This window comes from Staurois parvus, unplaced genomic scaffold (assembly GCF_062004578.1).
Source record: "Staurois parvus isolate SC_StPar_1 unplaced genomic scaffold, SC_StPar_1.0 ptg000267l, whole genome shotgun sequence".
NCBI classification, from domain to species: Eukaryota; Metazoa; Chordata; class Amphibia; order Anura; family Ranidae; genus Staurois; species Staurois parvus.
In genome coordinates, this window is record NW_028318063.1 from 4,393,877 (window position 1) to 4,416,928 (window position 23,052).

Genomic DNA, 23,052 nt, shown 5'->3' on the forward strand with positions numbered 1-23,052 from the left:
ATACCACTGTGTCCCAGTTGATATGGATGGGACTGCCTGCACAGAAATGCACAGAACATCTGTACATTTCTCTGCAGCCGCTGTGTCCTAAATTACATCAATAGGACTGCCTGCATGGGGATGCACAAAATACCTATGCATCCCTGTGCAGATAAACATGGCCTCACTGTATTATGCACTGTGTGAACAAAGCAGGCTAGATGAACAGAATGCAGGGTCAGGTACACCGGGTCTGCAACGGACAGGCAGATCGAGCATAAACAGCAGGCAGGAGAGGAGTCAGGTCACAGGTAGACATGTGCAAAACAAAATAATTTGTTTTGTTTCTTTTCGATTCGTTATTTTACCAATTTCGTTTAGTTCCATTAGTTAAATTGAATTTGTTTTTTGGAATTAGTTTCGTTTATTCAAATTCGAAATTTCGAATGGATTCGAAAACAATTCTAACAGATTCTAAAATAATTCTCATGGATTCAAAAACATTTCTAACAGATTTGAAAATAATGCTAACAGATCCGATAATAATTATAACGTTACAATCCATAATTCATATGTGTTTTTGAAGGTATATGGGCATATATAAAGAGTTGCTTGACCAAATTTCTATTTTTTTTAGCAAAATTGTCTCAGTGTCTTTGTTGATCACTACTTACGTCACCATAGCGTAGCTCACAATTTTTATTGTTTTGTAAAGTATGTTAGTCTTTTCTAGTCTATTCTATTATTTAATATTCTATTCTAATGTATTTGGTTCTAATTCATTCTATTCAAAATTTTAATTTCGGAAGACAATTATATTCTTTCTATTTTTTTCTATTCTTTGATTTTTATATTCTAATATTTTCTTTTGTATTCTATTCTAATTGATAATTTTTTATTCCTTTAATTTCTATTCTTTTTTTTTTCTGTTTTACTCTATTCTATTCTTTGATTTTCGATTCTAATCTTTTCTATTCTAATGAATTCTATGCTTTTCTATTCTATTCCTTTATTTTCTATTCTATTTTGTTCTGTTTTACTCTATTATTTTCTACTGTATTCTGTTATATTCTATTTTGGTGACTGATGAAGTTACGTGTCAACGTGACGCAACGAGTGGGACGTGGTGACGCAACTTCCAGTCATGTTGACACAACTTCCGGCGTGGACGTCATCTTGGAACTCCTATTCAGATCCATGTAAAGAACACCCATAGCATGTGGTTATGTACAAAGGCATATATTTATATTGGAAATTGTGAGTGGGATTTGTACTATTTCTGCCATTTGAGTTATTAAAACTTTAATACACTATGGGAGCATCTTCTATTCTCTCTTTGGCCATATGAGGAGCAATTACTTCCAGGATCACTTTGAGGAGGCTACGTGCAGGACCTTGCCCACCAGTGAGGGAAACTGACACAGCGGTGGACCTTACATCTGTAGGAGAGAGTCCAGGTTCCAGACCGGTGGTGTTTGTTACCAAAAGGCGTTTTGACCCTGTAGGATCAGCGCATGGAGGTGAGGGGCCATTGCACTTAGTGTGGGATTCATAGCATCCTGTTCCATTTATATATTGATAACAGGACTATAGAACACCTCCATCATTTGGATGGTTCTGAACTTTTCAATTATTTGGACATTTATTATTTCACGTTTGATAATATTATTTTAGGACACCTTCACCATTTCATGGTTCTGGACTTTTTTTTATTTCATGTAGGTTGGAGGTTTATCTACTGAGGATTTATGTATGGGTTTTTTTTATGGACATCCTGAGGCACTTTTGGTGTCACGTATTCACATGTTATTTAGAACCCTCATTTGGGGTCACGCATCACTTTAGTTCACTTTAGTTCATTGGCACACATTTGTGCTTATTCCCGGTTGGGAACTTACATATTATTTAATTCATTGATTGTTTGTTGTCCACAGGTATTTAGCCTGTATTCCTCTTTTTTTCACTTTTACCACATTCTGTGGTTTCACGGTGTCACTTCACTTTTCATCCTCCATTGTGGTCACTGATATGTTTAGTGGGTTATTATTCACTACACACCAGTTGGTCTTGGGCATGTAGGATATACAAGCGTTTGTGTCACTCTTTCATTTATTTACTGTTATATATGGTTTTATATACAGGAATTTGATATTCATTATCATGGCATGAATTGCTTATATATATATATATATATATATATATATATATATATATATATATTGTATTCATTTTTGTTTTATTTTTATTTATTTTTTCTGTGTGGCTAATTCTAGCCCAGTAAGGGGAGGTGTTGTGGGTTTTTTTCCTTTCCTTTTTTGGGTCATATTCGTCGTAGTTTCATATATGTTGTTTATGTAGTCACCTAGATACTCAGAAATTGTTTTCATAGGGGGGTTTATTGTTCACTATTTTATATTCACATTGTTACTCATTATTTTACAGTGCATATACTAGCACAGCACCACATTATTACACTTTATATTGACCATTCTGGTATGTGGTAAGGTGTTAGCAGCTTTATTCACAGGTCCACCTGAGCACAGGATGATTTTATAATTTTCTATATTAAATATGTTGTATTATTTGTGGGGTTAAAACACATACCTGATTGTTTTTTTTGTTTTTTTTTAATAAATAGGAACCATTTTGAATGTTCTGCTCCCTTTCTAGTAAGGTAAGCTTGCAGCAGTGCGTATGAAATGTTAGGAGTCAATGGTTTCATTGAATGCTTGTGTACACTGGCAGCATTAGAGCTTCCCACCCTCCTCAAAATGTCTCCAAAGAAAGAGAACTTTGTGCTAATTTATTATGGTGTTTTATTAATTAGTACAACTTGGCACTAATGAAATCTAAACTGCTTCTGGCATGAAGAAAAATAGGAACTCAGTAGTCAGATACTGTGATTTAATTAGGAACTATTTCTGTTTAGTGTCCTTTGCACAGCAAGTCTGGATATTAGACTCCAACCAGTCTGAGTTCTGGTTCCATCACACTTGGCTCTTTCCCATTGTTAGAAAGCCAGCCTCCATTCAGTACATAATAAACCATCCAAGTATTGCTTGTCTAAACAAATTCACCTTTTTTGCCCTGGCAAAAGTATTTCATTATATAAATGCTGTGGTTTTGTGGGAAGCAATTTTTAAATAAAACCAGAACTGTATATACATGTGACCATACATGTGACTATACTGCTTCTTTGTCACTTTGTACAACTGAAAGCAGTCAGTGAAATTTTGATTTGCTGCATACATTTATTTTGAGGGGTAAATGTGGAAAGCATATGTAACAGGCATGCTGTCATTGAGCCATGCAGGACATCCATAGATTATAATGTAAGAGTATTAGTTATGCAATTTCTATTTTTGGCCTCAAAATGGAGATGCTGACCTTTCCTTCTTGAACAGTCAGAGACACAAAGGACACTGGGAAGTGAAGTTTGCCTGCAGTATCAGGACACTGTATTTCTTACAGTTGGACAGCATTTCCCAGAGGACTCAGAGCATAGGCGTTGCTACAGGGGACAGAGTAATGAGAGGGGTGTGCTAAAGAGAGAGAGAGAGAGCCACACTGCCCAGCACCACCAGAGTGAGAGAGGACAAGCCATTGGGAGTGATTACTGTCTGGCAACGCACTGCCAAGGGAAGCTCAAGGACAGAGCTGCTGCCAGTATACATCCCTCATTGTGTCAGTGCATTCAAAGTTGTGACCTATGGACAGAGAGAGAATGAGCCACTGCCAGGGTACAGATATGCTGAACTACAGACCGGAGTCACCCGGGGAACCCAGAGTAAGTGAATGCCAAGCCGGAGGGATCACTGCTGTGTCACTGGGTCTGGTGAGAGGACCTTGTGCTCATTGCTTGCTATCGCTGCTATAGACTGAGCCATTAGAAACTGCCTATCCTGCCATCCTATAGTCCTAATATTGCCTGCAGGCTTTATTGATGGCCACAATGCGAACCAACAAGCTCCAACGATTAGCCAGCAAAGACTTAGGACTGAAGACTGCCCTTAATAGCAACTGCTCCAAGGCCCTGGCTTGTTTGCTGGTTAAAGTGGTACCATACATATATCCATTAATTTGAGTGCACTCAAAACCAGTAAAGAGCTGCTATCAGAATAAATGCATCCAGAGTTCGCTGATCCAGTGTACAATGTTCATCGCTGACTCGCTAATTGATATATTGATTCTGGCTAATGATATAGAATCATGCTTCTTTCTTTTCAACTTGGGTATAGTTATTTTACCCTCTTTTGCAACATGTGTCCTAACTTGCCTGCTGTTTAAACTGCCATTTATGCTAATCTGTTTTAATAGAGTAAGCGTGTGTATCACTAAACAGAGTGTATGTATTGGAAGGACCCCGCAGCCAGACGAGCGGTATTTTATACTTGTGTTGTTACTCATGCTTGCAGTCATTTTATTCAACCAGGTATGTCAGAGGGGCTGGGATTGTTCTTGGAGTCAAGGTACAGAACAGGGAACCCAAAATTACTAAGCGGCTCCTCCGATTGGGGGGGGGGGGTTTGGTGCTGTACATATGCACATCAAACTTCTTAATTATTTCTTACAATGTATTACTATTATTATTGTACCCAGTGTAATAGTGGGAAGCCAAGGGGATCACCAGCTAGCCACATTGGTGAGAGCAAAGTAGTCTTCTATTTAAAAAAAAAGAAAACAGCCCAGCTTACTTGCAGCATAAAATAAACAAAACGGTCCACACTCCTGGTACAAGTCAAACGTTTTGGCTTACCGCCCAGAGTTACATCCCCAAATCTCTCAGGAGTACCACAGGCCAGGTCACCAGCACTTTGCTTATGAAGGGTTAACCCTTCCAGGACCAAAAGTCCCTGTAGTAAAGGTGAAAAGAAGTGCCTCTAAGTGCAGCAGACCACTTTAATTCAGCATAAAAGTAGGAACACTCACATGTTAGTAGAGTAATACAGGCATGTTAGTTATATGGTGTTGAATGGCTGTCATGGTGCCTAATACATCCACGTCTCACTGGAGGGAGCGTGGTAGCAGGAGGGAGACAGATGTGGAGCCGGCCTGCATGCACGTACTCCTCAAGATGGCGGCTGGACCGCACGCTGGAACGCAACGTCGGCGTAGACGTGATGACGTCAGTGACCAGGATTCAATGCTGCGCATTTCGGAGCATGCGCTGGCCTCTAGTGGTGGAAGCATGCTCCTTTGTCAAGCAAGGGAATGGCAAAGGCAGAAGACCGTTTATTTTATATACTGGCTAATGGAGCTTAATTGGCAATATACAATTAACCTGACTGGGGGAATAAGAGTGGAGACATGTGGGCTATTCATATAAAACATGTGGGTCTTATAATTAAAAACATTAGTGGGGGAAAAAAACAATAACAAAGAGTGAGGGAAGAATTAAAAAATGATATTAAAAAAGATATAAAAACGAATAAGGAAAAGAAAAAAGAAAATATTGAAAATATTTTCAATATGTTTTCATATTACATGGTCTATTTTTCTTAATATGCAGTCTCCAAATAGTCAGGTCCATAAATATTGGGACATCGACACAATTCTTACATTTTTTGCCTCTATACACCACCACAATGGATTTGAAATGAAACGAACAAGATAACTCTCAAGATGAGATCCAAAGAGCTGTCACTATCAGGGAAGCAAGCCATCATTAGGCTGAAAAAACAAAACAAACCCATCAGAGAGATAGCAAAAACAATAGGCATGGCCAAAACAACTGTTTGAAACATTCTTAAAAAGAAGGAACGCACCGGTGAGCTCAGCAGCACCAAAAGACCAGGAAGACCACGGAAAACAACTGTGGTGGATGACCGAAGAATTCTTTCTCTGGTGAAGAAAACACCCTTCACAACAGTTGGCCAGATAAAGTACAATCTCCGGGAGGTAGGTGTATGTGTGTCAAAGTCAACAATCAAGAGAAGACTTCACCAGAGTGAATACAGAGGGTTCACCACAAGATGTAAACCATTGGTGAGCCTCAAAAACAGGAAGGCCAGATTAGAGTTTGCCAAACGACATCTAAAAAAGCCTTCACAGTTCTGGAACAACATCCTATGGACAGATGAGACCAAGATCAACTTGTACCAGAGTGATGGGAAGAGAAGAGTATGGAGAAGGAAAGGAACTGCTCATGATCCTAAGCATACCACCTCATCAGTGAAGCATTGTGATGGTAGTGTCATGGCGAGGGCATGCATGGCTGCCAATGGAACTGGTTCTCTTGTATTTATTGATGATTTGACTGCTGACAAAAGCAGCAGGATGAATTCTGAAGTGTTTCTGGCAATATTATCTGTTCATATTCAGCCAAATGCTTCAGAACTCATTGGACGCCGCTTCACAGTGCAGATGGACAATGACCCAAAGCATACTGCAAAAGCAACCAAAGAGTGTTTTAAGGGAAAGAAGTGGAATGTTATGCAATGGTCAAGTCAATCACCTGACCTGAATCCGATTGAGCATGCATTTCACTTGCTGAAGACAAAACTGAAGTGAAAATGCCCCAAGAACAAGCAGGAACTGAAGACAGTTGCAGTAGAGGCCTGGCAGAGCATCACCAGGGATGAAACCCAGCGTCTGGTGATGTCTATGCGTTCCAGACTTCAGGCTGTAATTGACTGCAAAGGATTTGCAACCAAGTATTAAAAAGTGAAAGTTTGATTTATGATTATTATTCTGTCCCATTACTTTTGGTCCTTTAACAAGTGGAAGGCACATATGCAAACTGTTGTAATTCCTACATCGTTCACCTGATTTGGATGTAAATACCCTCAAATTAAAGCTCACAGTCTGCAGTTAAAGCACATCTTGTTCGTTTCATTTCAAATCCATTATGGTGGTGTATAGAGCCAAAAATGTTAGAATTGTGTCGATGTCCCAATATTTATGGACCTGACTGTATATCATGCGTTTATGGTCACATCTGTGCATCCCCCCCCCCCTCCCTTTTTTGACTAAATGTTTTTAGATATTTTATATATTATATTATCTCATTTATATATTATGAATTATAATTTACACATGACTCACTCAATAGACTCATGTATATCCATTATGACACCTTAGGGAGGATTATGCATAGATTTATCATTTTAATTGTGTTTATATTATATTCATTATTACATTTCTGTATGTATGATTTTTTACATCATAACCCCATCTTCTCATCTGCAGCAGAAACGGCATTGATGGGCTGATTGGGGGCGGGGCCTTTGCATGGTGGCATTGGAGAGCACGATGTAGGTGCTCTCCGATAAACCTCCGATCCTAAAACCTCCCCTATGGCCTAGAGGAGTAAGCCATCTACCCCGGACCTACCTGTGAGAGAGGAGGTCTTGGCCCTGGTGGTGCAGTGGTGTCCGTGAGGTGGGAGCGGATCCGGCTGTCGCTCGCTCCGAGGCTCTGAGCAAGGCTTGCAGCGGGGATCCTGGAAAGAGCGTCGGGTTGCCGGGGAAATGGAGTGATGAGGCAGAACCACATGGGCAGTCGCAAGGAGCACTGGGAGGAGGAGAAGCCGGCCGGCGTCCGGAGGAGAGAGAGACGTGGCCGGTTCCCCAACTTGCTCCCCAGTCTGCTCCTTGGATTCTCCAGTCAGATGGCGAAGCGGATGCCCTGCCCAACCCCTAACTATCTAAATTGAGATACCCTGAGGAATCCCCCCTAAGGAAAGGAAAAAGTGCCTGGAGAGACTAACAATAGCAGCCTGAGCCACCTCACAAAAGAAGCAAGGAAGAGGAGGGTGAGTGAGAGAAGGCTTTGATTAATTGTATATTGCTTGGCATGGCATGAAGGAACAGTGTGGAAGTAGAAAAGGGGGATTCCTAGGGGATCCCTAGGGGGATTGAAGGCGTGGAAGAGCAAAGAGGATTAAGATAAATGACCCTAGAAATGAAAATGAAATTCAAGCGGACAATTAAATAGTAGGTTAAATCCGGGTCCCTAGTGTCTATTGGAGTTCTAAGCAATATGATAGTGTGACAAGAACACCCCTATCTGAAAAAGAAGGTTTCTAGATGATCCACCCGGAGTAATATGAATTCAAAGGAATTTTAACAATACTTTATTTGATCACATAGATCATAGGGAGGTTAAACATGAGCACGGTGTACATATGAAAAAAATAAAATCATGTTAAAAAACACTTAGCGTCTTCAATTTAGGGTCATCTTAGCCAACAGAGCACCATATAAGGCAGAGTTGTGTAATGATGAAATAGTTATCCTGGGTTTCCGTAGGTTTCCCGCTTTATATTTGAGTGAACCATGTATTCAGTAGGTGTGTTCCCAATATATGTCAGGGACCTCCTGGAATGTAAAAGCTGGAACACAAAAATACATAGTATATGTATAGAAATATGGAAACCAAATCACATCCAAAATTTACCAGGCCTCCCTCCACAATAGTCAATGGATACTGCTGTTACCTTCTCAATAGTGAGACTATCATACCCGCTTCTCAAGTGTAGGGACTTCCTGGATAGCCACCCCAAATGAAACAAGGTCTACAGTACCAAATGATTCTGAGGATATATATAGAAAAAGATAATAAATGTATAGATCATGGGCATCAGGTGACCCCGAAAACAAAATGCACACAAAATGTGGATATATTACCATCAATAAGGATCAAGAAGACTCCTGTCGACTTGAAATAAGATCAGGTCCTTGATGCTTTTTCAAAGATGCATATGGGGGTGAGGAACCAGGTATACACGATGCGTGGATTTTAAACACATATAATGTGTATGTAGCATATAGCAGGCCGTAGATACCTGAGTTTAATATACCCAAAAAAGGGTTTCCAAAAATTGCTCAATTAGAGAAGGTTATTTGCGGTTTTATAAGGATGTGGCTATGTCACAGCAAAAAATACCTGAATAGGATAGCGTGTATATATATATATATATATATATATATATATGTATATGTAGATTCTCCTCCAAAGAGGATTTCCAAAAAATTCCCCGAGTATACAGGGTAAATTAGGCCCATAGAACATGCCCTATTGACACCATGTAGGCTCTGTAAATCTCAACAGCCGTAAGCTTTAAATAACTTGCCACCGGTGGACGGTATGTTTCCCTGAGGGATTGCCGTTTGCGAACCGCTGTGATAATAGCCCACTGGTAGTTCTCAGAGGGTCTTGGGCCTACCTAACAGGGAGCTGTGACACCGCCGTTCCTTCCCGCCTCGTGGGCGCCGCACCCAGTGAAGACGCCGAGCGTAGTGACGTCAATACGTTGACGAGTTTCGTCCGCCAATCACCGCAGACTTCGTCAGAACTGGGAGGGGACTTCAATCCTTTGCCTTATATGGTGCACTAATTGCATACCAAAAAGTCTCCACCTCGCCATCTTGTGTTGAAAGAATATCACTACATTAAGAATATCCAAAAGTGAATTAAAACACATATCTTGAATTTTAAAATGATTGCTGGATGTAGAAGAGGAGCCTTATTACTATAGATCAAGTCATCTTCCAAAAGGATAATAAAGAGGAGATTATTATTAGCATATTTCATGTTCACATAGGGAAACATCAAAACCAGGTCCAGCTACCAGAATTTTAATATCAGTCCTATTATTGTATATGCTCACCACCCAATAGGAGTAGAGAAGATTGGATAGTTAGATTCATATTTTGTCCACAGAAGCCCATATTTAATACATATATATAATATCCCAATGTAGATTATGACTCAGGGTATATAAAGAGTTCAAGGGAATTCATTTCAAAAATACCCCAAAGTTGAGTTCTGTATTTAGTCCAAATGGGACAAGTGCCCCTAGGGTATAGATCCAGAATTTTTCTTTTTGTAGGAGGACTTTGTCAAAGTCACCCCGACGAGCCGAAATATTCAGCAGAAAGATCCCTTTTACTTTTAGACCATCTGTTTTGCCCCCGTGTACTTCTTTAAAGTGTTGCGCCAGTGGGTTCTCTTTTTCTCCCTTTCTTACATTCCTATTTTCATTTCTAATGTCTCTCAGATGTTCACCAATCCTAGTCCTAAGGCTTCTTTTTGTTTTACCTATATATATCTTTTTACATGGACATTCTATCATATATATCATTTTACTACTAGAGCAGTTAATGAAGCTTCATATTTGAAATATCCTAGAGTTATCATTGTTGAAGAACTGATTGGACTTGTGTACAAATGGACAAATCTGACAGTGACCACATGGAAACATACCATATACGCCAGTCCTCCTAGTTAGCCAGTTTCTTTGTGGTGCCCTCTGAAATTCTGATTGTACTAATATATCATTTAGATTCCGAGTTCGTTTTGCCACCATATGGGGGCTCTCTCCTACCACTCTCGCTATCTGCGGATTTTGAGTTAGTAAATGCCAATGGGAGTCCAGGGCCTTCTTGACTTCACCCCATTGTTGTCCAAATTTAGTTATGAATCTTACCGGTTGGTTTTCAGTATTCGCAGCTACCTTTGGTTTTGATTTATTAATTAGTTCCTCTCTTGTTTTACCGAGGGCTCTTCTTTTTGCTCTTCTTAGGGTTCTATGTGAATAGCCCCTCTCTCTGAACCTCTTATAGAGCTGGATAGATTCATGTCTATACTCTAATTCTTCTGTACAGTTTCTTTTTATTCTCTGGAACTGACCAATAGGAATTCCCTGTTTTAAACTCCTTGTGTGATAGCTATTAGCATGTAGAAGTGTATTGGCCGCTGTTTCCTTTCTAAATGTTTTAGTGACCAGTTCATTTTCGTGGACAGAGATTGATAAATCCAGAAAAGTTATCACCTCTCTATCCACTGTGTAAGTGAGTTTGATATTTCTATCATTCTTGTTCAAAAATTCCATAAAGCTTTTAAGCTCACCCATACCTCCATCCCAGACCATTAGGACATCATCAATGTATCGCAACCAGGTTATTGCGTATTGTTTATAGGGAGTGGAGGGATATACTAGCTCCTCTTCCCACAGACCTAGATGTAAACATGCGAATGCCGGGGCCCAGGGTGCTCCCATGGAGGTACCACATATTTGCTGATAGAAGAAGCCCAGAAACTGAAAACAGTTATGGGTCAGCATAAACTCAAGCAAATCCAATATAAATTCATTTTGAGCCTCCATTTCAGGAAAGTATATCTCCAGAAAATGGGCCACCGCTTTCTGTCCCCAAACGTGTGGGATGGAGGTATACAATGATTCCACATCAATGCCCACCAGGAGTGCACCTTCTGGTACTTTTACATTTAGAATCTTTTTAAGTACATCCCCCGTATCCCTTACATAAGATCTGAGTTCCAAGACCAGATCCTTGATTAAGTCGTCTACAAGTTTACCTATTGGTTCCAGGGGGCCACCAATAGCAGATACTATAGGGCGTCCCGGTGGTTGAGAGGGATTTTTATGTATTTTTGGGATTACATAGAAGGTGGGAATATTATATGTATCAACTGTCAACATATCACATTCCCGTTTGGTTAATAAGTTTGCTTCACGTGCCAATCCCACTTTTTTATTTAGATCAACCACAAGTTTTGGGAACGGGTTGTTATGTAGTTTGCGATATGTATCCAGACTCTTCAGCTGTCTAAGCACCTCCTTCTCATATTCCACACTCTCTAGTAGTACTACATTCCCCCCTTTATCACTCTTTTTAATCACGATGTTTTTAGCATTTTTAAGTTCCCTAAGGGCTATTCTTTCACCCCTAGTGAGGTTATCAGCGTTCCTCATTGTCCAGTCTATTTTTCCAAGATCATCATGTACTAGATCTAAAAAAGTACTTAGCCATTTATTTTCCCTGATATTAAAACTCCTTCTAGAAGAATGCCTAAGTCTAGTGTGTCTTTTCCACTTGTTAGAAACATCCCCCTCCCCAAATTCACTGTCTGTGGGAGTCTCCTCAAAGAGACTAATGAGATCTCTTAATGCCTGTTGTTCCCTCTCTGAATTCAGATCACAGGGATTTTGTTCTTCTCTAGATACATATGGAATTCTTAAAAGGATCTTTCTCAAAAACAGGTTTAAGTCTTTATAGACCTCAAACAGGTCCATTTTATCCGTAGGAGAAAAAGTTAGACCTTTCCGCAGTAGATCATAGTGTCTTTTTTTCAATACAAAATTGGAAAGATTTATTACCTTAAGGTCATTCGTTCCCCCCTCTTGGTTAGTCTTTATCTCTTGTGACTTCTGGTTCGATTTTGATTGGATGGTTTGAGAGCAATTGGGGTGTTTCTTTCTTCCTTTGTCCCATTCATTTGTTTGTTTGTTTGTTTTAATATTCCATGGTTCTCGCCATCTGTTTTTTCCTCTAAAAAACTGACAGATCTCTTATTACTTTCATCATCATCCTCACTCATTGATGAATATCCTCTATTGTTCCTAGAAAAATGTTTTTTACGTTTTGATCGACTCCTTCCTCTACTATTAGTTAGGTCAAATATCTCACCTTTCTCCCAGTCCTCCAAATCTCTTCTAAATTTTTGTTGTTTCGTAAATTTCAGATTTTTTTGGATTTTTTCTATCTCTTTTCTAAGGAAATCATTATGTTTATCAAACTCAGGATCATTCTTCAGAGGATCAAGTGATTTTGCGCTCTCATTGATTTCATTAGAGAGTTCATTCAGTTGAACCTTCTCTTCTTCCACAATTAATCGCATAATCTCTATGCCATGTTTTATACAGACCTCTTTCCACCTTTCCAGGAATCTGGGGGTGTGAAGATGTTCTGCTGGGATTACCTTTTCTCTTAATCCCCTGGGAACAATCTCTCTCTCTATGTATGATTCAAGGGATGTAATATCCCACTTTCTATTCAAATATTTAGTAGTTAGTTTCTTATGTAGCTTGAACTTGGTCTTGATGTCTCCCTCATTTCCCTCTCCTTGGGGGTCTAAGTTCTTAGTAAATGCAGATCTAATTTCCGCATCCATCTCCTCATTGATCTGATAGGCCATTACCTCCTTAAGTATTTTCCCTTCCACAAAAGGGGAGGGAATTACAAAATATCGTATAGATATAATCAAAAAATATCAATAATCCAGCAATCAATGTACACCATGCAGATGTTTTAGACTGAGTCTATTGGAGTTCTCCCTGGTGTCTATACATCTCAAGGGAATGTGACCCCAGAAAGACCACTGGGGATAAATGAAAAGAGCGAATTGGAAATTAGTTTGGAAAAAAGTCCTAGACTATCCCTAGGAATGGACAATGGCAGTCAACATATGATAGAAAGTATGGAGGGAAGAGAATCTGAAAGGCAATTGCAAGTGCCTTTCAGATTCTGGAAGAGTGGAAGAAACGGAGGAAAAACTCAAAAATCATGCCCAAGATATTTCAGAACTTGAGAAATGGACACTGTAAATCAGGAAAGATCAAAAAAGATTGCTTTACAAAATAGAGGTTCAAGAAAATAGGGATAGAAGGTGTAATCTTAGGATATGAGGGGTCTCGGAGTTCACAGGGGGAGGACTTGAAAGGGTTAATGAGTAAAATCTTAAACTTCACAATGGACAGACCTATTTCAGAAATGTTTAGATTGGATGGTGCATTTAGAATAGGAAAATTTCAACAAGGAATCGGTAGAGAAAGATCGAGAGATATAATTATCCAATTTCATAGGCTGAGTGATAAAGAAGAGATTTGGAAGAAAATCAAGGGAAGAACAAGTATGAAGAAATAAATATTCAAATTTTTGCGGACTTAGCACCGGAGACATTATGGAGAAAGATCTTTGAAACCCCTGGTAGATCAGATGAGAAAACAGAATGTGCATTATAGATGGGGAGCCCAGGCGAGCTTAACCGGATGGAAAAATGGACTCACGACTATTCTGAGATTTCCTGAGGACTTGAGACTTCTGTGATAGACTTGACTTGCAGAGAATAAAGTTACCAGGGTGGGAAGAAGAAGAAGGAGATACAGGGGTTATGGGGAAAGAGGATTGGCAGCTAGTAAGCGGGGGAAAGTAGGGAAGGGAACGGAGGAGAGGAGTAAGGTGGGTTTTTTTTTTTTTTTTTTATCTCCTCTCTCCTCTCTCTCTCTCTTATTTCTCTGTTCGAACGCTGTTTTCATTTTTAATTGTCTGAGAAATTACTGAACTAGATAGATAAAGGGACGGGGGGGTAGGGAAAAGGAGAGCTGTATATGGGCGGAGTTCAACCCCAAGGTTTTAAATCAAAGGTGGGTTTAGGCCCACAAATGATGAGTAGGCAAACTTTAAGCCTAAAAAGGGGGAGGGTGGGGAGGATGGGGAGGGGGAGGGTGCGGTGGGAGGGGGGGAGGGGAGAGGGAGGGGGGTATTAGGGTTAACACTCTGCGGGTTGGGAGGAGCTATGAGAGTAGGAGAAGAGAGAAGGAGTTGGAGGAGAAGAGAAATATGGAAGAAGTACAGTTTGTACCTTACAATGTAAATGGGTTGTATTGTCCTGGGAAGAGATTTAGGTTGTTTAGAGAGTTGCAACATAGAACATCTTCAGTGGTTTTTTTACAGGAGACACACCAAGAGATAGTCAAATGTTAGGCTGAATACTAGACATTATCCGGCGTGGTACTATGCAGATTCTCCAATTAAAAGAGCAAAGGGGGTAGCTATAGGGTTCGCAAAGAATAAAAGGTTTGAGCTGGAGAATAGAATGATGGATCCTGAGGGAAGACTTTTGTTTCTAAAGGGCAAGTTGCAGGAAATTGAGTGCACAATAGCTAATATATACTGTCCAAATAAGAAGCCGGAGATATTTTTGAAGGGAGTATTGAAAAAATTGATGGATTTTAAAAAAGGCCATCTGATAGTGGCTGGAGATTTTAATGTCTGTATGGACCTGCGGATGGATACAACCTCTTCTGTGCAGAGGGAGGAGAGTAGGTCTCTGAGATCACTAAAGAAGTTGATACATGAGTGCCAACTGGTGGATATATGGAGAATTAGGCACATGAAAGACAGAGACTATACCTTCTTCTCACATGCACACGAGACATATTCTAGATTGGATTATATATTGATGGAACATTGATTTATAGAGTTTGTGGTAGAAGTAAAAATTGAAGTAATGTCTTTATCAGATCATGCCCCTGTCACAATGAAATCAAGATGGGGAAGAGAGGTGAAGGGAGGCTTAGTTTGGAAGATGAACGAGGCACTTCTCCTGGATCATGAGATTGATCAGAAGATTGAGGAGGTGATAAAACGATTTTTTGAGAAGAATGATACAGGAAATTTGTCGGTGGCTACAGTATGGGAGGCCCATAAGGCTTACAACAGAGGATTTCTTATTGCAATGGGGGAAAAAAAAGAAAAAAGAAAGGGGGAAAAAAAATAGTGGGCTTCTAAAGGAAATATTTGATCTTAAACAGGTGCATAAAAGTAAAATATCTAAAGAGATAATGTAGAAGATAATAAAAAAGAAAGAAGAGCTAGAGACCTTGATGGAAGAGGAAAAAAGGAGAGTCTTTAATAAAGTAATAAGCCTTAAGGAAAAAGAAAAACATGAATTACATAGAAAAAATAAGAAACCCCAAGGGTGAATTGGCCCACTCAACTAAAGATATTGCTGGAGTTTTTGAGGAATATTATAGTAAGCTGTATAATATCATCCCCCAAGATACTATAAATAATGTTGGAATAGTAAAAAGTGAAAAGAGAAGGACATACTTAAAAAATGCGGGTTTACCGAAACTGAGTGAAGTACAATTGGACTCCCTAGAATTAGAAATCACACAAGAAGAAATAAAAATAGCATTAAAAAGTACTATGGCGGGGAAAAGTCCGGGGCCAGATGGGTATACTGTGAGATACTATAAAAAATATAAAGAATTGTTAATACCTAAACTGAAGATATATATGAAAGCCCTGGGGGGGGGGGGGGTGAGATGGAAATGAGGCAAGAATCCCTACAGGCTAATGTAGTTTTAATTCATAAGGAAGATAAAGATGCCTCCCAGTGTTCAAGCTATAGACCAATTTAATTGCTGAATGTAGATACTAAATTGTACGCAAAGGTATTGGCAAACAGGTTGAAGGATTTAATGCCTGATTGGATACATGGGGATCAGGTGGGGTTCGTCCCAGGGAGAGAAGGCAGAGATAACGGGTTGAGATCTTTGTTGCTCATTCAGAAAAGTAGAAAAGAGAAAACACCTGGTGGTGTTGTTGTCAATTGACGCCGCAAAAGCATTTGATAGAGTGAACTGGGGATTTATGATGGGCACCTTGGAAGCCCTAGGGCTGGGAGTTAGAATGAGAGAGTGGATTGGAAAGCTATAAAGGGGCCTTCAGCATCTATTATGGTTAATGGAGAAAGGTCGGACTTTTTCGGGATGTCAAATGGAACAAGACAGGGATGTCCATTGTCCCCATTGTTGTATGTTTTATCTCTGGAGCCTTTGCTGTCTACAATAAGCAAGAACATAGATATAAAGGGAATACAGACAGGAGATAGAGAACATAAAGTGGAGGCCTATGCGGATGATTTGATGTTCTATGTGGGAAATCCTAGTATAACACTCCCAAATTTAATGAAGATATTGAAGGAATATGGGGAGTTATCGTATGGAGAGAAAAAGAATTAACGTATCTAGGGTTAAAACTTTCTGCTTCATATAAGAATTTGTATAAATTAAATTATATTTCCCTATTAAACGAGATTAAAGAGGAATTAAAGAGATTAGGGGGAGGAAACCCGTCTTGGATAGGACGCATAAATCTGATAAAAATGGTAATAGTGCCCAAAATCTTATATAAATTTCAAATGGTCCCAATCAAACTTCCAGAGGTATATTTTAAAGAACTTAAAAAAATGATAAGATATATATGGAGGAATAAAAAACCTAGAATATGCTATGAAACATTGAGTAGAAGAAAAAAGAGGGGTGGTTTGGGAGTACCAGATTTTAAGAGATATTATAAATCAGTAATAATGGCGAGAATGTTTGATTGGACGCACAACCCAGGGAAAAGTTGGGTCAAAATTGAAAATACACTGAGTGGAACGAATTTAAGTAGGATTATATGGGTGCCCGCACAATATAGGGGATTAGATGCTAGCACAAGTTTGTACACTTTAAATGTTTTAAGAGTTTGGGATATATTGCACAGACAGTAGGGGTGGGTATTTAAGTCACTGTTAATGCCATTAAGGAACACAGAGTTTTTTGCTCCAGGTAGGGAGGGTATCACAGGAAAATGGATTATAAAGGAGGATGCACAATTGAGAGATATAATGGTGGGAGAGGAATTGGGATAATTTGAGTTGGAAAAGAAAAAAGGAGAAGTTTTCACTAGGATAGATGAGTGGCGATATCATTAATTGAAACACTTTGTCGGAAAACTCCCAAAACCTTTGAGAACTAGAAAGGATTGGAATCCATTTGAGAGGTTGTTAGAATCACGGGGAGATGGGAAACACAAAATTGCTAAAATATATAAGATTTTCACTGATTTAGACACCAGCACAAAACCGATGTATATAGGGAAATGGGAAAGAGATTTGGGGGTGGAAATAGATGAGGGGAAGCAAAAGAAAATATATAGATTCATTCATGAAAATATAAGTATGCGAGAGGTGGAAATAAATTACAAGTGTTTGATAAATTGGCACATTACACCGAAAGTTGAACATAAAATGAATGGGGTGATTTCACCATTGTGTTGGAGGAGTTGTGGAGAGATAGGCACGTTGTATCATATATGGTGGGAGTGCTCAAAAATACAAACATTTTGGAAGAAATTAATTCACTTTGTGGGGAGGATTACTGAAATTAACGTCAGATTAGACCCAGAGATTTGTCTTTTCCATAATACAGAGTTATCAGTGAAATTATATAAGGATTCGGGTATATGGTATTTTTTAAGTGCAGCTAAGGGTTTGATTCCCAGGCGAAAAAAGGAAGTGCCAACGGAAGAGGATTGGGTAGTTAGAGTGAATCCGATTTGTAAGATGGAGAAACTTTCCTATATGCATGTAGATAAGATGGGGACATATTTATGTAAAATGGAAAAAATGGGAAGCGTTTAAAGTGAAGGAGAAACATATGAAGATATAACATCCTATTAGATATACTCTGGTTGCTTTTTATAGGGAGGAGGGGGGAAAACGCAGAGTGGTTGGATGGGGGGGGGTAGATGGGAGGGGGGGGGGATAGAGATATTTTAGGGAGATAATTATTGTAGTAAAATGATACTGTCTAGTTTTTTTTTAATTGGAGAAAATGATTGTAAAATAAATTTTGTTGAAAATCAATATTTATAAAAAAAAAAAATAACCCCATCTTCTCATATATGTTTTACAATTTATAATGTTGGCTAGCGTGTAGTATATATACCACTATATACCATCCCATACAGCAACTCCAATATTCTTTTTTATTTCTATTTTTTACTCTTTATTTTTAATTTTTAAGTATTTTTATTTTTTATTTATTATTATTTCATTAATTTTATTTTTATTTTTACAAATCATTTTTTCATTAGACTGTATCACACTATACCTTTTCATTTTTTCATATATTATTTTCCATATTCACCCTTTGTCATTTTTTAATTTCCTCATTTCATCATTTCTTTTTTCCAGCATATAATTTTTTTCCCCACACGTATATGTTTGCACTTTTAATTTTTCATTTTTTTATTTTTTATTTTCCTTATTCGTTTTTTTTATATCTTTTATATCCTTTTTTTATATAATTTTTTAATTCTTCCCTCACTGTTTGTTATTATTGTTTGTTCCCCCACTAATGTTTTTAATTATAAGACACACATGTTTTATATGAATAGCCCACATGTCTCCACTCGTATTCCCCCAATCAGGTTAATTGTATATTGCCAATTAAACTCCAATAGCCAGTATATAAAATAAACGGTCTTCTGCCTTTGCCAATACCTTGCTTGACAAAGGAGCGCGCTTCTGCCACTAGAGGCCAGTGCATGCTCCGAAACTCGTCGCATTGAATCCTGGTCACTAACTTCATCACACCTACACCGACGTTGCACTCCAGCGTGCGTTCCAGCCGCCATCTTGAGGAGTACGTGCATGTCAGCCAGCTCCACATCTGTCTCCCTCCTGCTACCACGCTCCCTCCAGTGAGACGCGGGCGTATTAGGCACTGTATTAAGGAGAGGATGAATGGGGTTATTTATTGTGAGATTTTGAGCAACAACCTCCTTCCCTCAGTCAGAGCATTGAAGATGGGTCCTGGCTGGGTCTTCCACACCATATAACTAACATGCCTGTATTACTCTACTAACATGTGAGTGTTCCTACTTTTATGCTGAATTAAAGTGGTCTGCAGCACTTAGAGGCGCTTCTTCTTCTCTACTTTACTACACAGAGTTCTGCTACAGTACTATTAAACACCACTAAAATATGGCAGCACAGATAGTAAGAGTTTTTTTAAAAATAACAAACATATTATACTTACCTGCCCTGTGCAATGGTTTTGAACAGAGCTGCCCCGATCCTCTTCTGGGGTCCCCTGCCAGTGTTTTGGGCTACGCCTGCTCTCCGTGTGCCACCATAGGAAGTGGCTTCCTATGGTGGCACATGTGCGAGCTTGATCCCTCACTCCCTCATCACAGGATTTAATTGACAGTAGCAAGAGCCAAAGGCTCCCCTTGCTCTCACTGATTCCTGTGAGGAGAGAGAGAGAGAACAGTAAACACTGCCGCTCTCAAGCACAGTGTTGGATTGAGATTGGGCTTTGGTAACTATTTGGGAGGGGGGGGGGGAGTGGGTTGGAAACATCACTCTCTCAATCAACATTGACTATTTTTAATCCATATGCTGCATTAGTAAATAAATATGAAAGTACATCATATTCACCTGTTTAAAACTTGTTTTACATTTCTTCAGTTACTTCCTGGTTTCCATGCCTAGGCAAATAATTTTATACATCCCAGGAGACTTTAAAAGGGGAGGAGGGGTTTTCTCAGCTAAGCACACCCTCCTGGCTGCATGCCTGTGCTAAGGGAAAATGGATTCCAGGAAGTACAGTGAGGAACAGAAGTTTTTGAACACCCTGCAATTTTGCAAGTTCTCCCACTTAGAAATCATGGAGGGGTCTGAAATTCACATTGTAGGTGCATTCCCACTCTGAGAGACACAATTTCCCAAAAAAATTCAGGAAATCGCATTGTATGATTTTTAAAGAATTTATTTGTCTTGCACTGCTGAACATAAGTATTTGAACACCTAAGAAACAGCAAGAATTCTGGCTCTCAAAGACCTGTTACTGTGCCTTTAAAAAGTCCACCTCTACTCCACTTATTAATCTAACTTAGTAGCACCTGTCTGAGCTCTTTAAAGACACCTGTCCACCCCACAGTCAGTCAGACGCCAACTACTACCATGGGCAAGACCAAAGAGCTATCAAAAGACACCAGAGACAAAATTGTGGACTTCCACAAGGCTGGAAAGGGCTATGGGGCAATTGCCAAGTAGCTTGGTAAAAATAGATCAACTGTTGGAGCAATTGTTAGAAAATGGAAGAGGCTAAAGACGACTCTCAGTCTCCCTCGGACTGGGGCTCCATGCAAGATCTCATCTCATGGGGTATCACTGATGATAAGAAAGGTGAGGAATCAGCCCAGAACTACAAGGGAGGAGCTGGTCAATGACATGAAGAGAGCTGGGACCACAGTTTCAAAGGTCACTGTCGGTAGAACACTATGTCGTCATGGTTTCAAATCATGCATTGCATGGAAGGTTCCTCTGCTCAAGTCATCACATGTCCAGGCCCGTCTGAAGTTTGCCAATGACCATCTGGATGATCCAGAGGACGCATGGGAGAAAGTCATGTGGTCATATGAGACCAAAGTAGAATTTATTGGTCTAAACTTCACTCGTCGTGTTGGGAGGAAAAAGAAGGATGAGTTGCATCCCAACAACACCATCCCTACTGTGAAGAATGGGGATGGTAACATCATGCTTTGGGGGGACAGGACGACTGCACTGTATTAAGGAGAGGATGAATGGGGCCAGTTATTGTGAGATTTTGAGCAACAACCTCCTTCCCTCAGTCAGAGCATTGAAGATGGGTCCTGGCTGGGTCTTCCAACATGACAATGACCCGAAGCACACAGCCAGGATAAACAAGGAGTGGCTCCGTAAGAAGCATATCAAGGTTCTGGAGTGGCCTAGCCAGTCTCCAGACCTAAATCCAATAGAATATCTTTGGAGGGAGCTGAAACTCTGTGTTGCTCAGCGACAGCCCCGAAACCTGACAGATCTAGAGGAGATCTGTGTGGAGGAGTGGGCCAAAATCCCTGTTGCAGTGTGTGCAAACCTGGTCAAGAACTACAGGAAACATTTGACCTCTGTAATTGCAAACAAAGGCTTCTGTAACAAATATTAGCACTGATTTTCTCAGGTGTTCAAATACTTATGTTCAGCAGTGCAAGACAAATACATTTTTTTAAAATCATACAATGTGATTTCCTGAATTTTGTTTGTAAATTCTGTGTCTCAGAGTGGGAATGCACCTACAATGTGAATTTCAGACCCCTCAATGATTTCTAAGTGGGAGAACTTGCAAAATCGCAGGGTGTTCAAATACTTCTGTTCCTCACTGTAAATGTTACATGAATCATCTGACCTTACTGAAGATGGCCAGGACCATAAAAGCTAGGGGGATTTTTTCACAGTGATTTCTCAGCAAAATAAAGCATAGAGACATGGACGGGTGGGGAGGTTTGTATTGTATATTAACCACTTGCCAAATGCACTATAGCCGAATGACAGCTACAGCGCAGTTGTCCAGTTCTGGGAGGGTGTCATATGAACCAGAACGCGCCCTCCTGCACGCCTCCGGCAATCTCCGTTATCGGTATGTCCTATGGACACAGCTGATCATGTGATGTGGTAAAAGGCCAATCACAGTGGCCTTTTACCACATGATCAGCTGTGTCCAATGACACAGCAGATCATGGTAAATGCAGTTGCTGGTTATCGGCTGCACTCATGCTGTCACAGCATGAGGAAAGCACTGCCGATAACTGGCAATTGTCAGAGGATGGATTGTCGCCAATCATCACTGATGATCAGTGCCCAGCAGTGCTGCCCACAAGTGCCCAGGAGTGCCACCCACCTGTGCCCAGCAGTGCCTAGTAGTGCCACCCACCTGTGCCTAGCAGTGCCCCCCAGCAGTGTGGGCAGTCAGTGCCATCAGTGCTGCCCATCAGTGCCGCCTACCAGTGCCCATCATTGTTGCATATCAGTGCAGCATCAGCAGTGCCACCTCATCAGTGCTGCCTATCCATGCCACCTCATCAGTGCTGCCTATCAGTGCCCATCAATGCTGCTTATCAGTGCCCATCAGTGCAGCCTCATCAACGCACATCAGTGAAGGAGAAAGATTACCTGTTTGCAAAATGTTATAATAGAAACAAAGAAAAACCTTTTTTTCAAATCTTTTGCTATTTTTTTGTTTATAGCACAAAAAATAAACACCCAGAGGCGAGTAAATACCACCAAAATAAAGCTCTATTTGTGTGAAAAAAATGATAAAAATGTCATATGGGTGCAGTGTTGCATGACCGCACAGTTGTCATTCAAAGTGCGACAATGCTGAAAGCTGAAAATTGGCCTGGGCAAGAAGGGGGTATAAGTGCCCAATAGGCAAGTGGTTAAATAGTGTTTTTGGTTTGTGGTGCTCAGATGCAGTGTAGGTCTGCTTTAAGGTAAAAAAAAACCTTTCAAAAGCAGCTCGCCCCAGCCCCGCCTTAAACACTTGCCAGGATCTTCTCTTGATCCAGTTCTGTCCGATCTGCAGCAGCTGTTCTCCCTTCTTCCTGTATTCATAGGAGGCTCTGACAGTGAATAAATTCCTGTGATGGGGTGGGGCTGAGCCATGCTGTGTTTGTCTATGGTTGGCCAGCTTGGAAGCATGCCAATACGAGTGCCTACATAGCAAGCAGTTTGCTATGTGTGCACTTAGAGAAAAGGAGTGGACAGCTCTGGCAGGTTACCCCAAATGAGGAGGTAAACCATTGCACAAAGCAGGTTAGTATAGCAACTTTTTTATTTTAGGAAAAAGAAAAAAATAAGCTTTACAACTGCTTGAATGCTGGAAGTGACCCTGCATGCCGCCTACCATGG

At 40.0% G+C, this 23,052-nt stretch overlaps 1 long non-coding RNA gene across 1 annotated transcript; it reads right to left on the reverse strand.

Moving 5' to 3' along the window:
• Positions 1–8,030: 8,030 nt before the first annotated feature.
• On the reverse strand, positions 8,031–19,058 carry LOC149459256 (uncharacterized). The gene is made up of 3 exons (XR_016313312.1): positions 18,841–19,058; positions 8,417–8,512; positions 8,031–8,311 (listed from the first exon to the last, which is right to left on the reverse strand). It is a non-coding gene; the product is annotated as an uncharacterized LOC149459256 (long non-coding RNA).
• Between the last annotated feature and the right edge of the window lie 3,994 nt (positions 19,059–23,052).